Consider the following 19,238-nt stretch of genomic DNA (forward strand, 5'->3'; position numbering starts at 1 on the left):
TATATAAACACACATACATACACATACACAAACACACACACACACAAATACACAGTATATACACACACACAGGCACATACAAATGCACACACACACATATACATACACACGCACATATACACACAAAATCCCGAATGTACATACACAAACACACACTCACACTCAATTAGAGGATGGCCAATGTGATTCTGTGGTTTGGTGGTGGGACGCAGCAGATTTATTTTCAGTTTGCCCTTTTCGGAAACTTTCTGTATGGCTTGCAGTGTCTTCCAAACCAATAAAATACGTCTTAAATTGAATGTGTGGATGTGGTGGGTGTTTGTGTGTGTATTTGTGTGTGTGTTTGTGTGTGTGTTTGGATGTGTATGTGTATGCGTGCGTGTATGTGTATTTGTGTGCTTGTGTGTGTGTGTGTGTGTGTGTGTGCACGCGTGTGTGTGTGTGCGCGTGTGCGTGAGTGCATATATGTCTATGAGGATGTGTATGCCTATATATGCGGATGTGTGTGTATATGCTTATGTGTGTGTTTGTGTGAATGTGTATGCGTACATGTGCCCGTGTGTTCTGTCAAACAGAGTCCTCTTCCCTGACAGAAGTGGTGAGGCTTAGGCCATGAGTCTACTTGTGAACCAGCTGGCGTACTCCGCATGTCTCTTCTGTTAGAGTGGCTGCTTTGATTCCATTTAATTCCTCTGTTTCTGCGGCCCAATGTGTGAGAGGCCTGTGATTAAAACCTTGGCACGGAGTGTGCTTTTTGGAAAACGCTGAACGCTATATAATATTAATAGATTCACAAACGTAGACACCCCTCGCACGAACACACACGCATGCACGCACACACACACACACACACACACACACACACACACACAGCATCAGTCCCCTAACAGCAACAAATTGGAGAATGATTGATTCTATTAACAGCGTTGAACATACGTATCTCCGTGGAAACTGGATGTAATGTCTCGGTAGAATCACTCTCTATAAGTATCCTACGTCACCGCGTACCACCAACATCACCCCCATCACCTCTGCCACATGCAGCCCCATCGACACCAACGACATCAACACCATCACCAAACACACCATGATCACCACACACACACACACACACCACCACGATCAGCGCAACCACCACCATCACCACCATCACCACAATCACCACCACCACCACCACCACCATAGCACCACCACCACCACCACCACCACACATGTCCTCGTAGGGCTCCACAAGGACACACTCATCCCTCTCTGGAGCTGCCCCAGACTCAGAGGGACCTCTTAAAGCTGCAGAGGAGAGGGAGGAAGGAGAGGGAGTATCAGGGGATAAGGGAAAAGGCAGCCAGAGGGCAGGACATAAGTGAGCATGTAGGTGCCGTGTGCGTGCGTGTGCGTGCGTGTACGTGTGTGCGTGCGTGTTTGTGTGTGCGCGTGCGTGCGTGTGTGTGTGTGTGCGTGTGTTTGTGTGTGCGTGCGTGCGTGTGTGTGTGTGCGTGCGTGCGTGTACGTGTGTGCGCGCGTGTTTGTGTGTGCGTGCGTGCGTGCGTGTGTGTGTGTGCGTGCGTGCGTGTGCGTGTGCGTGTGTGTGTGTGCGTGCGCGTCGAGCGTGTGCGTGTGGGTTGGGTTGGTGGGTTGGTTGGTGTGTGTGTGCTTCTAAGTTAGAGAGAGAGGGAACACGGCCAGACGGAGTGAACAAGATAATCTGAGGGCCATAAATTGCTTTCTTTCTGCCAGACCGGGCGAGATTGTTTTGCGGTGTGTTAGCGTGAGAGAGGCACTGGGGGGAGCGGGGTCAGCAGCGGCAGAGCGGTGTTCACTGTGAATACCTTTCCCCGCCTGCGGTTTGGTGGCAGGAGGTGCAGCACCGTGTCACCGGAGCCCTGACTAGAAACCACCGCTTTGTTTTGCGATTTATTCCGACAACCAAAAGCAATTCCCAGGGAGGAGAGAGCGACCGGAACACCAACGAAACACGAGGTGCAGGAGGAACAAACGAGTGGACTCTCCAGCGCTGAATCGAGCAGGAACACCAAACGAGGGATGAGTTCCATCAACGGGTCATACCATGGAGGAGCACTCTCCTCGAACACACAGCGGCCTTGAGTCGGCCTTTGATCTAGGTCAAAGGTCAAAGGTCTCCCGTCTTAATTGACTTATTGACCGTGGGCTGCATATACTAACAGCCAATCACAGAGCTTTTAAGGGGCGACTGTGAATGGCTGTGTCTAATGTATTCTGAATGGATCTGGAGTATCGATCATCCCATTACGACGACATCGGACCCTTTCACTTCACCCTCTAAACACTTCATCAACTCAGTCCTTATGGGAGCTCGGAGGAGAGGAGCAGGACAAGCGACTCACCGGAGGAAACCCGACAGAGACACCTTCAGGATCCCGAGGAACACGACCGGCCAGTCTGTTTGTTTTACTAGTTTCTCGAGAGACGGATCTGCTCTCAGCGTTTAGCATTGCTGGAGTTCTTCAGGGCGGAAGTAGCTCAGGAGGTAGAGAGGATTGGCTGGTAACCCAGTTCCATTGCCAGTTCGATTCCCGGCTCCTCCTAGCTGAGTGTCGAGGTATCCCTGAGCAAGGCACTCAACACTAACTGCTCCAGATGACCGCAGACACACCGTCGGTGTGTACATGAATGGGTGAATAAGAGGCAATAACTGTTAAGTGCTTTCGGTGGCCACTGGTTACTGAGCTATATAAATGCAGTTCATTTACCGTTTCTTGCATGTTTCCAACGAGCAGGGAGGGTGAGGCATGCTGCTCACGGATGCCCACCATAACGAGGGTATTGAGATTTGAACCCGGATCCTTTTGGGCCGGAAACCCCCTCGTGGCTGTACCCCTCTTCCCCGGTTTCGTTGCTGCTCTTCAGTGCCTGTTTATGCGCATCGAGCAGCAGATAGACGCTTACTTTGGTGCTGCAGACTTCGGTTGCACATAAAAACTGTTTTACTCGTGGTGGTTATGCATCCTGGGTGATTCTAAAGACTTATCGTGTCTGTTATTGAAACATCTGTCTGAGGAGCAGAAGGCACTCTGCGCGTGTGTAGCGCATGGTTTGTGTATTTCCTCTGAGATGCAGTCGCTGAGCGCAGATGTTTCAGGAAAGAAATTAATGATGGCTAATTAACGGATTCTCGATCGGTAAGGAGGAAGTGGTTGAGAAGACAAAGTTCCTGCCAGCTGTGCCCCTCAACAGGCCCCGTACTGCACGTGTGTGATACGTCTGGTTTTTAATCCACACAGTGGGCATTGCAGGGAGGGTATTAAGGTTTATCAAATATTTTATTATTTCATTTTATTGTACGACAGTGTTGTTTTGTATGACGATGTGAAGCTCTTTGAATCTGCCTTGTGAAAAGTACTATATGAATAAAGTTGCCTTGCCTTGCCTTGCCTTGCCTTTATACGTCGCCCACTTTATCAACCAATCCTGTGCTGTCAATCAGTGAACGGAGGCGCTCCATTGGTTGAAGCAAGGTCTTGGGACAAAGATGGCCGCCGTTTGGGTACCCACAGTAGATTATCTGGGTTTGTTTCTCAAAGAAAACAAGAGGCTAATCCACCGGAGGAGACAGCCGTCGATATCTACGGCCATCGACTGTAATTGGTCTGGTGAGCCTAGACCAATCACATCAGAGAACACAACATCCTCACTGTCCTGCTCTGAACCTTATTGTTGTTATTATTTGTTTAGATTCACTAGCATCCGGTGTTGATGACTGATTCATACCGTTAACATTGTAAAGTGAGATAAAACTCTAATAATTGTTTGCTGCACTCTCACTTTCTGCGATAATGTGAACTTCTCACCGGCACTGAGATGAGGTGGTGCTGAAGTTAGCGGGGTGCTCTACACACAAACTAGATGTGACAATGCTCAACAAGGAACCACTAAAGTTCTGCCGATCAGACATGATCGGCCTGTCAACTGATCTCCAGAAAGATGGAAACCTACACAGATAGTTGACCTTAGTCTGACAGAAACTAGGAGCCACGCCCGTCCCGATCAGTCTTCACCTCTGGAGAACTTTCGTACAGAATTAAGAACTGAAGCGCACAACGGCTGTTGTGATGAAGTTCAAAGGATGGGGACGGCCAGCCCTGTGCTGGGCATTACACTCTGACGTTGTTTATCCATTCTGGTGACTTTCTTTCATCAAACTCCAATACTTAAACTAGTTGTCCTTGTTTTAAGATTCAAAGAGAGGCATTTAAGGTGTCTGCCTTCATCTTCAAGGACCCTGAAATAATAAACATATTTTGAGATCTATAACTTATGCCTCGCACTGCGTTCATCGTTAATGAGCGCTCCAAAACTCCCCAAAAGCCTTAAAATGCAGGCAGCCTCCCCAGGCCGGTGGAAGGCTCAGGTTTGGCCTCCAGTCCCTCAACCTGAGGATGAAAGCCGCCGCTCGGCATCAGGTGGGGGTTCTGCCAGTGTGCCGACAGCTGGGCACACACAGTGATCCTGGGAGGGGGAACAGACGACAGACATTGTTGTGTTGTCCTCTCTCCACTGTGAATATTAATCGGGCGTCAGGAGCTCCTCGCTGAGCCGAAGATCTCCGGCACCTGCTACAGGAAACGCTGCCACGAAAGAAAAATACAGAGATTTTAATTATCCTCGTAATCTTCATCTTCGTCCAAATGGCCCGGACAAAGACGACGATGTTGCCCGATGGCAACTTTTTCTCTTTTGAAGTTGCAGAGATGTTAGTGTGTTGTTCTTGCTCGCGCCTCGAACCTGAACGACATGTTTGAGTGTGTGTTTGTTTGGCTCTGCGTGGGGTGGGTTTGAAGAGGTCGACTGCAGACCTGGACATCGTCTCCATGGGCGTGGCTTCCAGGGGAAACTCAGGAGGTACCGCCCCTCCTCAGTATCTACAACAACCCCCTGGAAAACAGGAAAGAGGCAGAGGGCTTTTATTCTAAAAAGCCGCTATACCACCGCTCAAACACATCAGTGCCTCCAATGTAAACGGGCCTTCCAACTACAGAACTTGGTCTGCTTCCTCCCGGAAACCATTTGCATCCATTTCCCCCGACAAGAGACATGAGAGAGGACTGTTGTCTCAGCGGCGACGAGAAAGTTGAGATAAATATTTGAAAGCAGTAGGAGTACAGAAGGCCCGAGAGGCTCATAGCGCAACATCCAATTATGTTTACGATTGTCATCCAGTGCCTCAATCTCGTGTTCTCTCCTTTACATAAATAAAGACATTGGCAACGTAAATTGATGCAGAAAAGGCACAAATCAGTGCATAAAGATTCACCAGAATGCAGGAGTGTTTGACGCTCAGGCTTTCCTGGGGGGGTACCCCTAGACCCCTCCCACATGTTCAACAGAAATCTCCCGCTGATGTTACTATAAAGAAAAGCATTATAAAAATAGTCTTCCTTCAGAGAACAATTTGCCAAGCTTTTTCTGGAAAATGTTGAATAAATTGATTTAATTTCTCACTGCGCTGTGTGTGATACATTATATAGGACACGCATGCACACACACACACAGACACACACACACACACATACACGCACGCACGTACACACAGCCAACCTATCACAAGCCCCATATACATGCATGTGTCGATGATACATTGATAGGGGACACACGCACACACCCCTCATCACAAGGCCCATATGCATGCATGTGAACGTTATACATTGATAGAGGACGCGCACACATGCACGCACGGACGCATGCACGCACGCACACGCACACACACACTCATGCAAAAATACACACACACACACCCCATCACAAGCCCTATATACATGCATGTGTGTGTGAAACATTGATAGGGGACACACACACACACACACACACACACACACACACACACACGCACACACCATCACAAGCCCCATATACATGCTCCAGGTAGAAGGGCTAGGAAGGAAGAGAATTCGGTTGGCGGGAAATTGCGATGAGAGACTGATCAAACAAATCCTGGGCGGGGGCAGTATTTATTAAGTGCAATATTTATTCATAACATCAAAATATAACACTTTGAATAAGAATAATAAGTCTAAGTTAGATCAAACTAATGTAGATGTTTCAGCTTTCTTTAGACCGTTTCCGTTCAGGATATATATATATATCTCTTTCATACTCGTTGGGGCCAGCGGGGTGGCCAACCTCTGGCCCCTACGTATCTACGCCCCTGTATGTGTGTATCATATTGGCAGATTCCCCCAGCCTGGTCCAGTGAACCCCCAGACTCCGGCGGTGCGCAGCGTAGGTGACCTCGGCCTCGTATCGATCTGCTCTCATCACAACGAGCAGCGGGACGCCGACCCCACAGGGAGGGAAACTCATCCAATACGCAGAGGTCAAGGGTCAGGAGCACAGTGTCCTGACCAGGAGGTGGAACAATCTCCCGGACACGTAGCCCCAGGTGACCTCTCCGACCCCGTAGAGACTCACATGGGCCGTGTGTTTCAGCACTAGAACAACTGGTTCCCTGTTGCTGCCAACACACAAACACACACAGGCATATCACACACAGTCCTCGAGCCACACGCACCGTGCACACCAGACCCTGCACACAAACAAACACTTGCATGTGCAAGTACGGGCGCACACGTAAACAAGCATGCAGCACAGACATGCACAAACACACATTTGAATTTATTATTCAGGTTCAGCAATTCTAAAAAGAAATGTTTGCACATGTGGTGTTGTCATGCATAGATAAGTTGTCATTAATAGATAAGTAACCAGAAGACTACAGCAGGGAGGAAGTAGAGTTCATTGTGTCTGTTACATAGCAGCATGTCCCGCACTGAACACACGCGTAAACAGAACACTATATATATATATATGTTTGAGTGTGTATGTGTATATGCATGTATGTATGTATGTATGTATGTATGTATGTATGTATGTATGTATGTATGTGTATATATGTATATAAACATATATATGTGTATATGGATGCATATATATATATATATATGTATGTATGTATATATATATATGTATATACATATACACATATAAACATTCATATATATATGTATACACTGTATAGATTTAAATGTGAACGTACCCAAAGCCAAAGTTGCTGAGGGCCTAGACCTGTGCCTTAAAACACACACACACACACACACACACACACACACACACACACACACACACACACACACACACACAAACACACACATACACACACACACACACACACACACACACACACACACACACACAAACACAAATGGGTTGTTCGATATATGACTGTGAGTAAAATGGGGGGAGGTAGTGAGTGGCTGTGTAAGCTGCTGATTGGTCGGTGACAGACTGCAGAGAGTTGACACAAAGTGCTTCCGGTCTGTGATAGAGTGAGGGTGAGAGGGTGAGGGGGGATACACAAACTGGTTTGATATCCCGAGTGATGCATCCGTTGGCTCTGCTCTGATTGCGTCCTTGAATAGACCACACATCTGCCATCTCCCCTTTATATCTGATGGCGTGGAGGAGGAGAGAAATGGGATGAAATTGCATGAAAATGTACGGAACCGTGGCAGAAAAACAAACAGCCTTCCATCAAAAACCAATCAGTCCGACAGCAGTGTTGTGATGTTCGGCTCCGCACAGACATCTTAGCAGCTGTCATCCTCCACACAACACACATCACAATGAGGGCCATTTCTACAAATCCCCTCTAAAAGAGTTGTTTTTCTGCGTGTCTCACGCTACCAGAAGTATTTCTCCTGGCAGTGTGGGCGGGCGGTTTTGGATACCATTATGTTTCAGGCAGGGAGACTTGATCATGCCTCAAGGCCTCTGGTTGTGTTGTTTATGCTTCTCTTTCCCATCTTGTTCCGAACGGTGGTTCATGTGGAATAAGGAACGACTCTTTGGTGAAGAGCAGCTCCTACGCTATAACATATGCAACGCCTGCGTCACATGTGGGATGAGGACATACACCTGTTCACCTAGACTGATGTTTACCCTCGACCGCCTGCTACGTCACGGCTTAAAGTGGAGGCTTGACAAGGATTATCAACACTGTGTGAATCCACCAGACAGCGAGGAGACCTAAAGGGTGCAGCGGTGCACATAGGTCTTGGACCCCTCTGACTGCTTGTACAATTATTTTCTTATATTTGCTCCGCCTTTCTCCTCTCATCAGGATCATGTAATCTCCCTCAACTCTCCTCTCCTCTCCACCCTCTCCTCTCCTCTCCTCTCCTCTCCTCTCCTCTCCTCTCCTCTCCACCCTCTCCTCTCCTCTCCTCTCCTCTCCACCCTCTCCTCTCCTCTCCTCTCTTCTCTTCTCCTCTCCTCTCCTCTCCTCTCTCCCCCCTCTACTCTACCAATGTTAATGGCTTGCCTTGTCTTCTATTTAAATGCGTAGCATTAGATCATGGCTCATGTGCACACTATGTTGTGCTCAACAATGCGGCTGTAGCTGCTCACCCTCTGTCTAATTCATCCTCTCATTTATTATAAATGTGACCATGTAATTGGGATCATGTCAGGACTGGATTCCTTGGTTCTTAACTTATGTGTGTGTGCGTGTGTATGAGTGTGTGTGTTAGAGAGTTAGTGTGTAGGGTCGGCGGGGATAAGCCGACCAAACCCTAATTAGTCCAGGAAATTCCTTCAGAAATCCAATTGGATTCGATTCCTTTATTTATTATATGTATACATATACCGAGCCGGTTCTGTCTGAGATATCACCAAGAGATCGGTGACCCGGGTGATAGGATGTTTATACTATGTTTATTCGCTATACTGCAACGCTGAAATGCATACGCCAACACACACACACACCATACACCACACCACACCACACCTCAACCACACACACACACACACACACTCGCACGCACACACACACACACAGAACAACGCACCACACACCACCTCAACCACACACAACACAACACAACACAACACACCATACACACACACCCAGTTCCATAGAGTTTGACAGCCGTTCCTGACACCATAGCACAGAGTGGTTCCCAGGGCCTGTGTCGAGCTTCTGGGTGCTGGGAGCTTTATTGGGGATACTGAGCATACTATAAGGAACCACTTGCTGCCCCAGCTCATTACGAATTGATTCAAGTGGAGAGGGAACCAATCAATTAATCATGAGTTCTGTCTGTGCTCTCTGCATTTATAGTTTGTGTCGGGCTAGGCTCCTCATGCGGGCCCCTCGTCGCTTAAGGGCAGGGAGGGCCTTTAGGTTTTTAAATGTCACGTTGAGAATTAGCTTTCTGCAGTTCGGCAAGTAGTCAGAACTTTTGGTCAACAGCCGTCACGACCGCAGCGTGACGAGGCGCTGGAGTTGTCGTTTGGAGGAAGTTGAATCGACTCCCCCCGAACCAGAACCATGTTTTGATGTACGGCTGTTCTGTCGGACAACAAGTGTGTGGGTCTGTGTCTGTATGCTTGTGTGTTTGTGTGTGTGCTTGTGTGTTTGTGTATGCGTGTAAGCATGTGTTTGTGTGTGTTCGAGTGTGTGTGTGTGCGCGCGAGTGTGTGTGTTTGTGTAGGAGTGTGTTTGTTCGTGTGCGAGTGTGTGTTTGTGTGTATTTGAGTAAGAGCGTGTTTGTGTCTGTGTATGTGTGAGCGTGTTTGTGTCCGTGCGGGTGTTTATGTGTGTAAGAACGTATGTGTGTGTGTGTGTTTGCGCGTGTGAGCGCATTTGTCTGTGTGTGTGTGTGAGCGTGTTTGTGTCCATGTGTGTATGTGTGTAAGAACCTGTTTGTGTGTGTGTGGGTGTGTGCGTGTGCGCATGTTTGTGTGTGTAGCGGTCCCACCTCTGCCGGTGTTTCCCGCTGGGCCGTCTTAATCACGGCTAAACACGGTACGCCTCCACGCAGCCGGGGGGCGCTGGGCAACACAAAGCCAGCCCACCTCGGCCGGCCGCCTCCATTTGTATTCCCCTCCACGGGTGTTGGGGGGGGGGGGGGCGCCCTCCTCCAGACACCAGCCTCTCGCAGGGCCCAGCCCCGGCTGTAATGAGATTTGAGGGACTTCAAAGGACGTTCTTCTTTGATAAGAGGGAAAATAGATTAAAGAAAGAAATAAGTTTGAAATGCAAATGCCCCACTGTGATGTACAAGTTATGTACCTCTGGAGCCAGAAGAAGAAAGATCACTGAAACACAGATGTAGTGTGCACGGAGGGTCTTGCTGAACTCTGAGCAGCAGGGAGATGCGCTGGATTCGGAGCGTACCATTATCGGAAACGGCGGCGGGGGAAGCGATGGCATATCCGGCCCTGAGAGCACTGAACGCTCAATCTGTCCCCTGCCAGATTAAACCATTATTGGCTGCACAACGCGGTCCTGCAGCAGAAGGTCTTCATGGAGGGGGCTCACCTGGTGGGGTCACGACCTCCGAGTGGAGGTAGGGCCGTGAGGAAGGTGGTGGTGACCGAGTGCGTCTCACTCACCTCACTACTCAGAAACATCCCAGCATTTGTATTTATTGGTACGTACAGTATGTCCTTCGTTCTTTATTATAGCTCTATATATTTGTTAAACACACACACACTCACACTTCCTACGCACATATTGTATGGTGTACGTCCTTGCGCTTGAAAATAGTACTTATTATTGTACAGCATCTTATCCTAGCTATCTTTGTTGTATACAGGGAATGGGTTAACCTAGCGATTGTTAGTTCTATGGTTCTATGAACATCCTTATTGTACCCACAGCGATATATTGTGGTTTCTCTTCTGAGAAATGTACTTATTGGTAGTCGCTTCGGATAAAAGCGTCTGCTAAACGCCCTAAATGTAAATGTAAGTGTAAATGATGGTTATAATAAACATATTGGTGAAGATCAACTGGAATGGTCCGGTCTCTGTCTTCAGTTGGTTTCCAGTGAAACCAGTTGCAGAGTTTAGAACATGCGACTCACTGGGTTAATCACTGGATCTCCTCCGCCAGCCAAGGCGGAAAGAAGCAGTTGAATGCAAATCACTAAAGTTAGCTGTGCATTTAGAAGTACTTGATTATCCATGCATGGCAAATTGTGGTTTATTATGCTGTATCTGGCCTTGTGACACACACAAAAGATAAATATAGAATAGAGTATATCTGAATAAAGAAAGGTGCTGGTTTGATGTCTTTGAAGGACCTCATTTGGAAAGAAGCTTCTCAAATCTATTTTTCATTTGTCAGTTCCTTATCCTGTCGTCAGCTGTCAATCTTTCTTCCCGGGGGGCAAACTGGTTTCTAACATCCCCATGGGGCTGGAACTGGGAAAACCCCAGTGGGACTGTTAAAACATCACCTTGCTTGATGGGACGACACAATTTAGATGCCGAATCAAGTGCAACTCAGACAATCAAGTGGCACTTCAAACCCTTCTGTGAACAGTTCTGCTTAAAATGCATGGATGCGTTTTCGTCTCCCCCTCTTTGATGCGATATCTTTGATGAAGATACGCAATTCAAATATGTCTGATGGAATGGATGCCATGCAGAGTGTGTCACTGCACAGTGAACGCACAGCCGCAGATAGCTGAACGCAAACCATTAGCTCTCCCTCAACATATCAATGTCCCTGACTGTGGGTCATACGTATATTTTGGGATAAAAGCAATTCTGCCAGAAAGTTACAAAAATATGATGAAATGCTTTTGTATTTAAGTTTAGATCATAAAAACCGCACAACGAAACTCCTGAGCAAATTAACTCGGGCAGGTTTATTGACATTTGATGTGAATCACATCGTTTCAAGGTTTCCTTCTCCTCGCTGTAGTAGAGGTTTGGAGACTACAGATTTACTATTCAGGGACGGGGAACTTAAACTAATCCAATAGCATCGGATGCCATTCAAATAATGTATGTGCATTATAACAATGCACCGTTCACTCTGTGAGGCACGCAGGCAAACGAAAAAAGCACTCCTCTCTCCTGGTATAGACGGAGGCACAGAACACGTCCAGCTGAACGTTTGCAGCCACTCCTCCTCCTCAGATTCTGCGTTTATTCGCCTTTGTAGTTATCTGATGGCTTACACTTTCAGATCAATCGGACCCATTGGACTCACGCACAGTCAGCCGTGCGGAGAACTCCAATAAAGTAGGGCCCTGGCTGCGGACAGACTGCACACTTCTTACCGTCTGGTTGTCAACCTTATCTTATGTTGAAATGCCACGCGAGATCCTAATAATCGTGATGTGTGAATATCACTCTCCCTCCCTTCGATGCTACGAGGTCACAGCGGTTCATGTCTGCAGACTCACTCATCTATGAGATGAATAAACACACATACCGAGCGTGAGCACGCTTACCATATACACATTACATATATACTATACATACAATACATTCCCTGGCCGCGGTCTCAGTGTCCGCGGTGCCCACGACGGGAGTGGCGGGATTGCCCGGGCCAGGGTCAAGGTGAATGAAGGTCCAATCCAACCATTTCTTCCTCAACACTTCTTTCTCGGCCAAGAGATCTCTCTGTGTGTCTCTCTCTCTCTCGCATTTTTTTCACCGAAACCGACTCACACAGCATTCATTGCTTCTAGTGACCACCGCAAAATTAATGAAAAAAAACATGCAATGACACCTTTAATGTAGCACATAACCATTTAATAACCCAATGCACAGCCCTCTAATCATCTATCCCCCTAACCCCTAAACATCTAACCCCCTAACCCCTAAACATCTAACCCTCCAAACATCTAACCCCCTATCCCCTAAACATCTAACCCCCTGAACATCTACCCCCTAAACATATAACCCTCTAAAAATCGAACCCCCGAAACATCTAACCCCTAAACATCTAAGCCCTCAAAACATATATCCCCCTAAACATCGGACCCTCTAACCCCCTAAACATCTAACCATCCAAACATCTAACCCCCTAAACCAGTGGCGGAGTTAGGGGGAGGCTGGGTCCACCCTAGACTGAACCGAGGCCACCCCATTGGCCACCTGTTGTAATTGCATTTTTTTAAATATAATTTTGCATTTTTGCAGACTTTATACATTTATGTCTGGCTCTTATGTCCACATCTGGTGAACAGATGTCGCTTTGAATCGCAAACACCTAAACATATAACCCTCTAAACATCTAACCCCCATAACATCTAACCCTCTAGACATCTAAACATCGAACCCCTGAACATCTATCCCCCCTAAACATCTATCCCCCTAAACATCTAACCCCCTTAACATCAAACCCCCTACACATCTAACCCCCTAAACATCTAACCCCCTTAACATCAAACCCCCTACACATCTAACCCCCTAAACATCTATCCCCCTTAACATCTTACCCCCTTAACATCTTACCCCCTAAATATCTATCCCCCTAAACATCTCACCCCATGCGTGAGGGGATCATCAGCATGTGACCTTAGAGGGACGGACCTCACGGTCCTTGTGACCGAATAAATAGAGCGGACAGGCGGCCGACGTCGAGCCGCCCGCTCGGACATCCGTCAGAGCGCCATCAGTTATTCTGAAGACTAGTGGGTGCTCTACAGCGGCGCTCCTGTAGAGAGCGGTAGACGGTCTGGAACTGATCTGGGGCCAGCAGGCAGAGCTCTACTGTACATGAGGAGGGTGGAGCGAGCCAGCGTCTCTTCTCATTGCTCCCCCTGTCGTGGCATCCCGTCCACAAGCCGCCTGATCCTACACACCAAGGAGGACAACATCTGAGCACCGACACGGTGGACGCGCGAGGAAAAGGGACCGGAAGCCCAAGCGCTTCGTCCGCGTTAATCTGACGAGCTCCTGCCTCGGGAAGGACTAGACCGCGAGCCCGTCTGCAGCGCAGCGTGGAGCCTCGCACCCGACCGCTCTCCGTTTCCCTCCCGAACCCGAACCGGACCCACCCAGACCGCGCCGGACCGCACCGAACCCCGCCGTGCCGCCCGAGGAGCCCGGCCGTGAGTACCACGAGCTCCGCGCTACTGGCTCTGTTTTTCCCGCTAGCTTGAAACGACTGTGCGCGCGCGCGCGCGTGTGTGTATGTGCGCGCGTGCGAGCGTGTGTGTGCGAGTGTGTGTTCGCGCGCCCGCGTGCGTGGGTGTGCGCGTGTGTGTTTGTGTGTGTGCAGGATAGCTGCATGATCTTGACAGATCAGCAGATGGTTTGTTGCCGTACAGTTGTCTTAATACTTCTCCAGTTTCCAGCTCTCCGTGTGTTGTCTGTCCTGCATCGCCCTCATGGTGTTGTCCTCATGTCGCCCTCATGTTCCCCGTGCGTGGACGCAGGAGCTGCTGTAGGTGGACTTGTTATGCTTGACCGTTATGGGCTGGCGACGCACACACAGACACACAGACACACACAGACACACACACACACGCACACACACACACACACACACACGCGCGCACACACTGACCAAATATAAATCGATTAACTGCACTACAGCAGAAGCTTGGTGCCATGCCGTTGTCTTGTTTTTTTTTTCGCCACATGAGATAATATTTCAGCATAACGTGTGAAGCATCTGTAACGAGAGACAATTTTCCTTGTGAGTTCTGCGTTTATTTCTCACATTTGAACAGCACCTAACCTGTTGAGGCTGTACTTTTAAATTAAATGGCGATTGGCCCAAGCAGCCGTTTGTTTCAAAATACTATATCACATATTAACACGTATTAACCAGAGCAGGCAGCATGCTCCTAATCATATCCTTCATGTTAGATGTTTGTATCGTTTAGCCTGTCTTCAACTCTGAACAGAAAACAATGTGTGCATAAGTTTCAGTTCTCATTATTATCTTCATTTACGTAGTTTACTTCCATATGTTCGCACAAACGGTCAAACATTAGCCAAGCTCATGGAAAAGTACAGCAGCTCATCTGTGCGTGGAGGGAAGTCTCTTTCTTTATTACGAGGTGCCTTGTTATCGGCCCCCATTTCCACATGGCGTCCTAAAACACGAGACCGGCTCTTAGCTGTAACCCTCGGCCCCAACATCTGGCCCCAACACCTGCCTCCCCCAAAACACCTGGCCCCCCCAAACACCTCCTAATGGCTTTTCAATCGTGCTTTAACACGGAGACCCAGAAACCCACTCCACCGGGCCGGGTCTGAGACCGGCGGTAGACCCCTCTAAGAGGAGCTGGTCTTAGCATCCACCCACACCTCGTCCTCTCTGGTCTTACTGGTCCCAGTTCTGAGGGGCGTGGGGTGGGTTTTGGGGGGGGGGGGGGGGGGGGGGAGATTGCTGTCGGGGGAACAGCAGCAGCTGGGTCCCACGCTCGGTGTAATATCTTTATTATGTGCCATGGTTCAGTCAAAACTGTCAACGTCGTCCGCGGCACAGCCCGCTCCCATTGGCTGGCAGCGCTCCAACTCTGCCACCTTTTGCATTAATCATTACCCGGTCTCTTTTATGGAGTGTGTGAGTGCGGGCGTCGGAGCCGGGCTGGTAACCGAGGGGGAGGGGGGGGGGAAGGTGGGGGTATCGGTGTTTTCGGAGCTGTTTCCCGGTCCTCGAAACCCTCTGGTGTCCCCACACCGCTCAGCAACGTACGGGGGGGTTTGATGATCGGACCGGGGAAGTCCCTGGTTCGTTCTCCATCGGTTCTCCGTTTAAAAAAAACGGGCGGCGGGGCGATGGCGGGAAACGGATGAATAAGTGACTGACGGGCTAACAAAGGGCAGGCGCCGAGGGGCGGTGCCGTAGTCTCACCGGGCCGGCGTGGGCCGTGGGGACGTGCGTTGAGCCGTTGATGAGGGCAGATGCTGGCAGACGGAGGCCGTAGCGACGTGGTGCTCCGAAGGGGAGAACGGGGTGGGTGGTGGGGGCAGCGGTCGGGGCCGTATCCCTCCAGTGGCCCCATGTGACCTGGTCTACTTTCCCTCCTCGTGTTTTCTTTATTCCGCTGCCTCTCGCTCTCCTCGCTCGTCCCTCTTTGGCTTTTTTCTCTCCCTCCTGCTTTCCCCCTGCGTTCCCCTGTCTCCCTCTCTCCTCTTGCTTCTCTCATGTTTCCCCCTCCTTCCCCCCTCCCGCTCTCCTTCTCTGTCTCTCTCCCTCTCCCTGTCTCACCCCTCTCTCCCTCCCTGTCAGCTGGGGCCCCTTCAGGGGAGGTGAGCTGACCTTCTGTAGCTTGGCTCAGCTGCGTTCTCCCCGACGGGCCTCTCGCTTTGTCACCCTACTGTCTGCTCCTTTCTCCCTCCTCCTCTTCCTCTTCCTCCTTCTCTCCCTCCTCCTCCTCTCCCTTCTCCTTCTCCTTCCCTCCCTCCTCCTCCTCCTCCTCCTCTTCCTCCTCCTCCACTTCCTCCTCTTCCTCTGGAGAGAGAATTCAGAGGAGGAGACAGAGAACGTGATGAATAGAAAGAGAGAACGAGATCAAGAGGGAGAGAGCAGGGGAGAGAGAGAGAGAGAGAGAGGGAGAGCGAGAGAGAGAGAGAGAGCAGGGGAGAGAGAGAGAGAGAGAGAGAGAGCTAGAGAGAGAGAGCGAGGGAGGGTGCAGTTATATAACCTCAGCAGTGCCGCTGGTGTCCTGGTCTGAATCCACTGTATTATGATGTCAGAGCTGTCTAGAGGGGGAGAGGGGGGGGAGAGGGGGGGGGGGAGAGAGAGGGGGAGAGCGAAGGCGTGCAGGGTAGTCGAACACACTCCGTGCTATTTCTGCCTCCAGTCTCCGGTCCTGGAGTGGCCTGATGATGCAGGACCCTCTCCCCCCTCCCCTCACCCTCTCCCCCCCTCCCCTCACCCCTCCCCCCCCTCCCCCCTGAGGAATCGTCTCCGTCTTTTTTTCTTTGTACTTTAGATTTTCCTCATGCTGTTCACGCTTGCCTCGCTCAGACTATACAATGCCTTTCTCTCTCTCTCTCTCTCTCTCTCTCTCTCTCTCTCTCTATCTCTCTCTCTCTCTCTCTCTCTCTATCTCTCTCTCTCTCTCTCTCTCTCTCTCTCTCTCTCTCTCTCTCTATCTCTCTCTCTCACTCTCTCTCTCTCTCTCTCTCTCTCTCTGACCTTAATAGGATGGCTTTCTGTCGCTCGCCCACGGGCTCCCTGTCGTATAGCCCGACGTCCCGACTCTGATTAATTAGATTATATCACGCGTATGCCATATGCTGCCAGGTCGCGGCTGTATGCCGAGGCCGTGCGTCGCTTGGCTAGCGAGGTGGTCTCCGTCCCCTCTGGTGACCCTAGAGTCAGACACTGGGACACACACACACACTTCATCACTAGGACACTGGGACTCACACACACACACACACACGTTCATTCAGTTAATTCAAACTAACTGTCCATCACAGGCACTGAGCAGAATGGATTAGACACAATATGGCAGACTAATTTAAAGACTTGATACATTTACCTGAGAGGTTCATTGGCCCGCTGTAGTCGGCTTGTTTTGATTGAATTGCTTTTCTTTATTATTTTCACGCGTGTAACAAAAAAAGTCAAGAAATTAAATTGAATGAAGTTTTTGTAGACATGTCACCTGTTTTATCAGGTCTACTTGTAATTATCCAAAAACGTTAATGGCGATTGATAATGGACAATAAACCAAAAGAAGAATCTAGCACAATCAACAGTAAAATCAGCAATTTAATTTAGATTACTATCTGACTAGTGAGATATGAGTAGCGTGCAGAAGCGAGGGTTCACTTGACGTGACTTGATGCTGTGATATCTTTCCAAGTGATGCACTTGTTTGTTTATTACGTTTAATTTAATCGCTGCAGGAAATCAATAATCACAATAACACCACAATGCTTTTAAAAATCTCTGTCAGCTCTAATTAAACCGAGTTATGAGCAATGATAAATTACGAAAGATAATTATGAAGCGTCCATTAAGAAGTCGTTAGAACTGGAAAGAAATGAGAGAAAGGAAGCTTTACCCTTAAATTAAGTGATTAGGCATTAGCAGCGCCTTCACTTGCGTGCAAATGACTTGCAGTAACATTCAGCCTGTATAATGCTGCTAAGTGGCCGTCTTTTATATTTTTTTCACAGGCTGAGGAACTAATTGCATTTCAGAATGAATGGACTACTTCAGGCCTGTTGGTTCTGTTGTCTGAGAGCAAGTTCAGCAGAGATCTCACCTCTTTAAGGTTCCTTTCAGGTCGCCGTCACGTCTCATAGCAAAGGCATCTCATCTCATCACAGAACATAGCACAGCTATTTACCTTCCTCTAATATTGTACATCGTGCCTTAATTGATCATCGTTTATTGCATTTTAGGTTTTCCTTTGAGGTTGATCATTTAAATAACTTACCGACACACTTTGTGTAATTAGATGGTAATCAGGCATTGTTTTGGGAAAGTCAAACACGTACAGTATGAATGTGATGAGACGTTTCCCCCCACGGGGCGGAAAGCCGCTGTTTCAGCTAGCTCCATGTTTACATTGTTAGGAACCTGATGATACCGGTTCTCCAGGTTTCACATGTACAGCCCCTGGTTCATACTTCATCATTTTATATTTCTCAACTGCCAGGAAACAAACGGATGCAGATTCAAAAACAATACCATCCATCTGTCCATACATTTATATTCAAACGTTAACATAAAGGCCTATCATTCCATTTGTACACACATCATAAGGAGACAAAGGAATAGATTTGCAGACACCGCGTCTTGCTGGAGGTAATTTGTTCTAAATCGGCGCCCCTATTTAAAATCGTATTACTCTTTTTCAGTCAACTCCTATTTGCATGCTAATTAAGCAATGGGATTTAAATTGCGTGTGGTATTTAATCAGCGAGAGTCGTCTGCACTGGTGATGTCTACAAACGGGGACACCTTACAGCCAGGCCTTCAGCATTTGGCTGGTTCGCTTTGGTTTTCTGGACATTATAAAGTTGAGCTGAGTTCATCTTTGCCTCCCAGCAGCATTAAGTGTTGTCAGCCCTGATTCGACAGTTTTCCTTCCCTCTTCGACGTCGTGGTTGTTTCCATTTTAACCACTATAATGAACTCCCAGTACAGCCGGCTTGGAGGGAGTCTGAGCCAAGAACTGGCTCAGGAGGTAGCGCGGGTTGGTTTGAAACCGGAAGGTTGCTAGTTCGATAGGTTGAAGTGTGTGTTGAGGCGACCCCGAGCGAGACGCCTCACCCTGACTGCTCCGGACCAGCCGGCTGTCGCCCCGCGTGGTTGACACCGCCGTCGGTGTGTGAACGTGTGCATGAAGGGGCGGATCATGTAAGGCCATACTGTACAGTGCTTTGAGTGGCCACTGGTTAGAAAAGCGAGGTAATGCAGTTCATTTTCCATTTATCTCCCAGCACTTCTTGTGCACAGCTCTGCAAGTACGGTCATAATA

The 19,238-nt window shown here is 48.8% G+C and overlaps 1 long non-coding RNA gene across 1 annotated transcript in view; it reads left to right on the forward strand.

Annotated features, from left to right (window-relative positions):
• The first annotated feature begins 13,673 nt into the window (after positions 1 to 13,673).
• LOC307090083 overlaps positions 13,674 to 19,238 on the forward strand; it is a 78,929-nt gene continuing 73,364 nt past the window's right edge. Inside the window, exon 1 of the long non-coding RNA XR_013812638.1 lies at positions 13,674 to 13,889. This is a non-coding gene — a long non-coding RNA (uncharacterized lncRNA). The remainder of the gene's footprint in view (positions 13,890 to 19,238) is intronic.

This window comes from Pollachius pollachius (genome assembly GCF_949987615.1).
Source record: "Pollachius pollachius genome assembly, chromosome: 19".
Taxonomy (NCBI): Eukaryota; Metazoa; Chordata; class Actinopteri; order Gadiformes; family Gadidae; genus Pollachius; species Pollachius pollachius.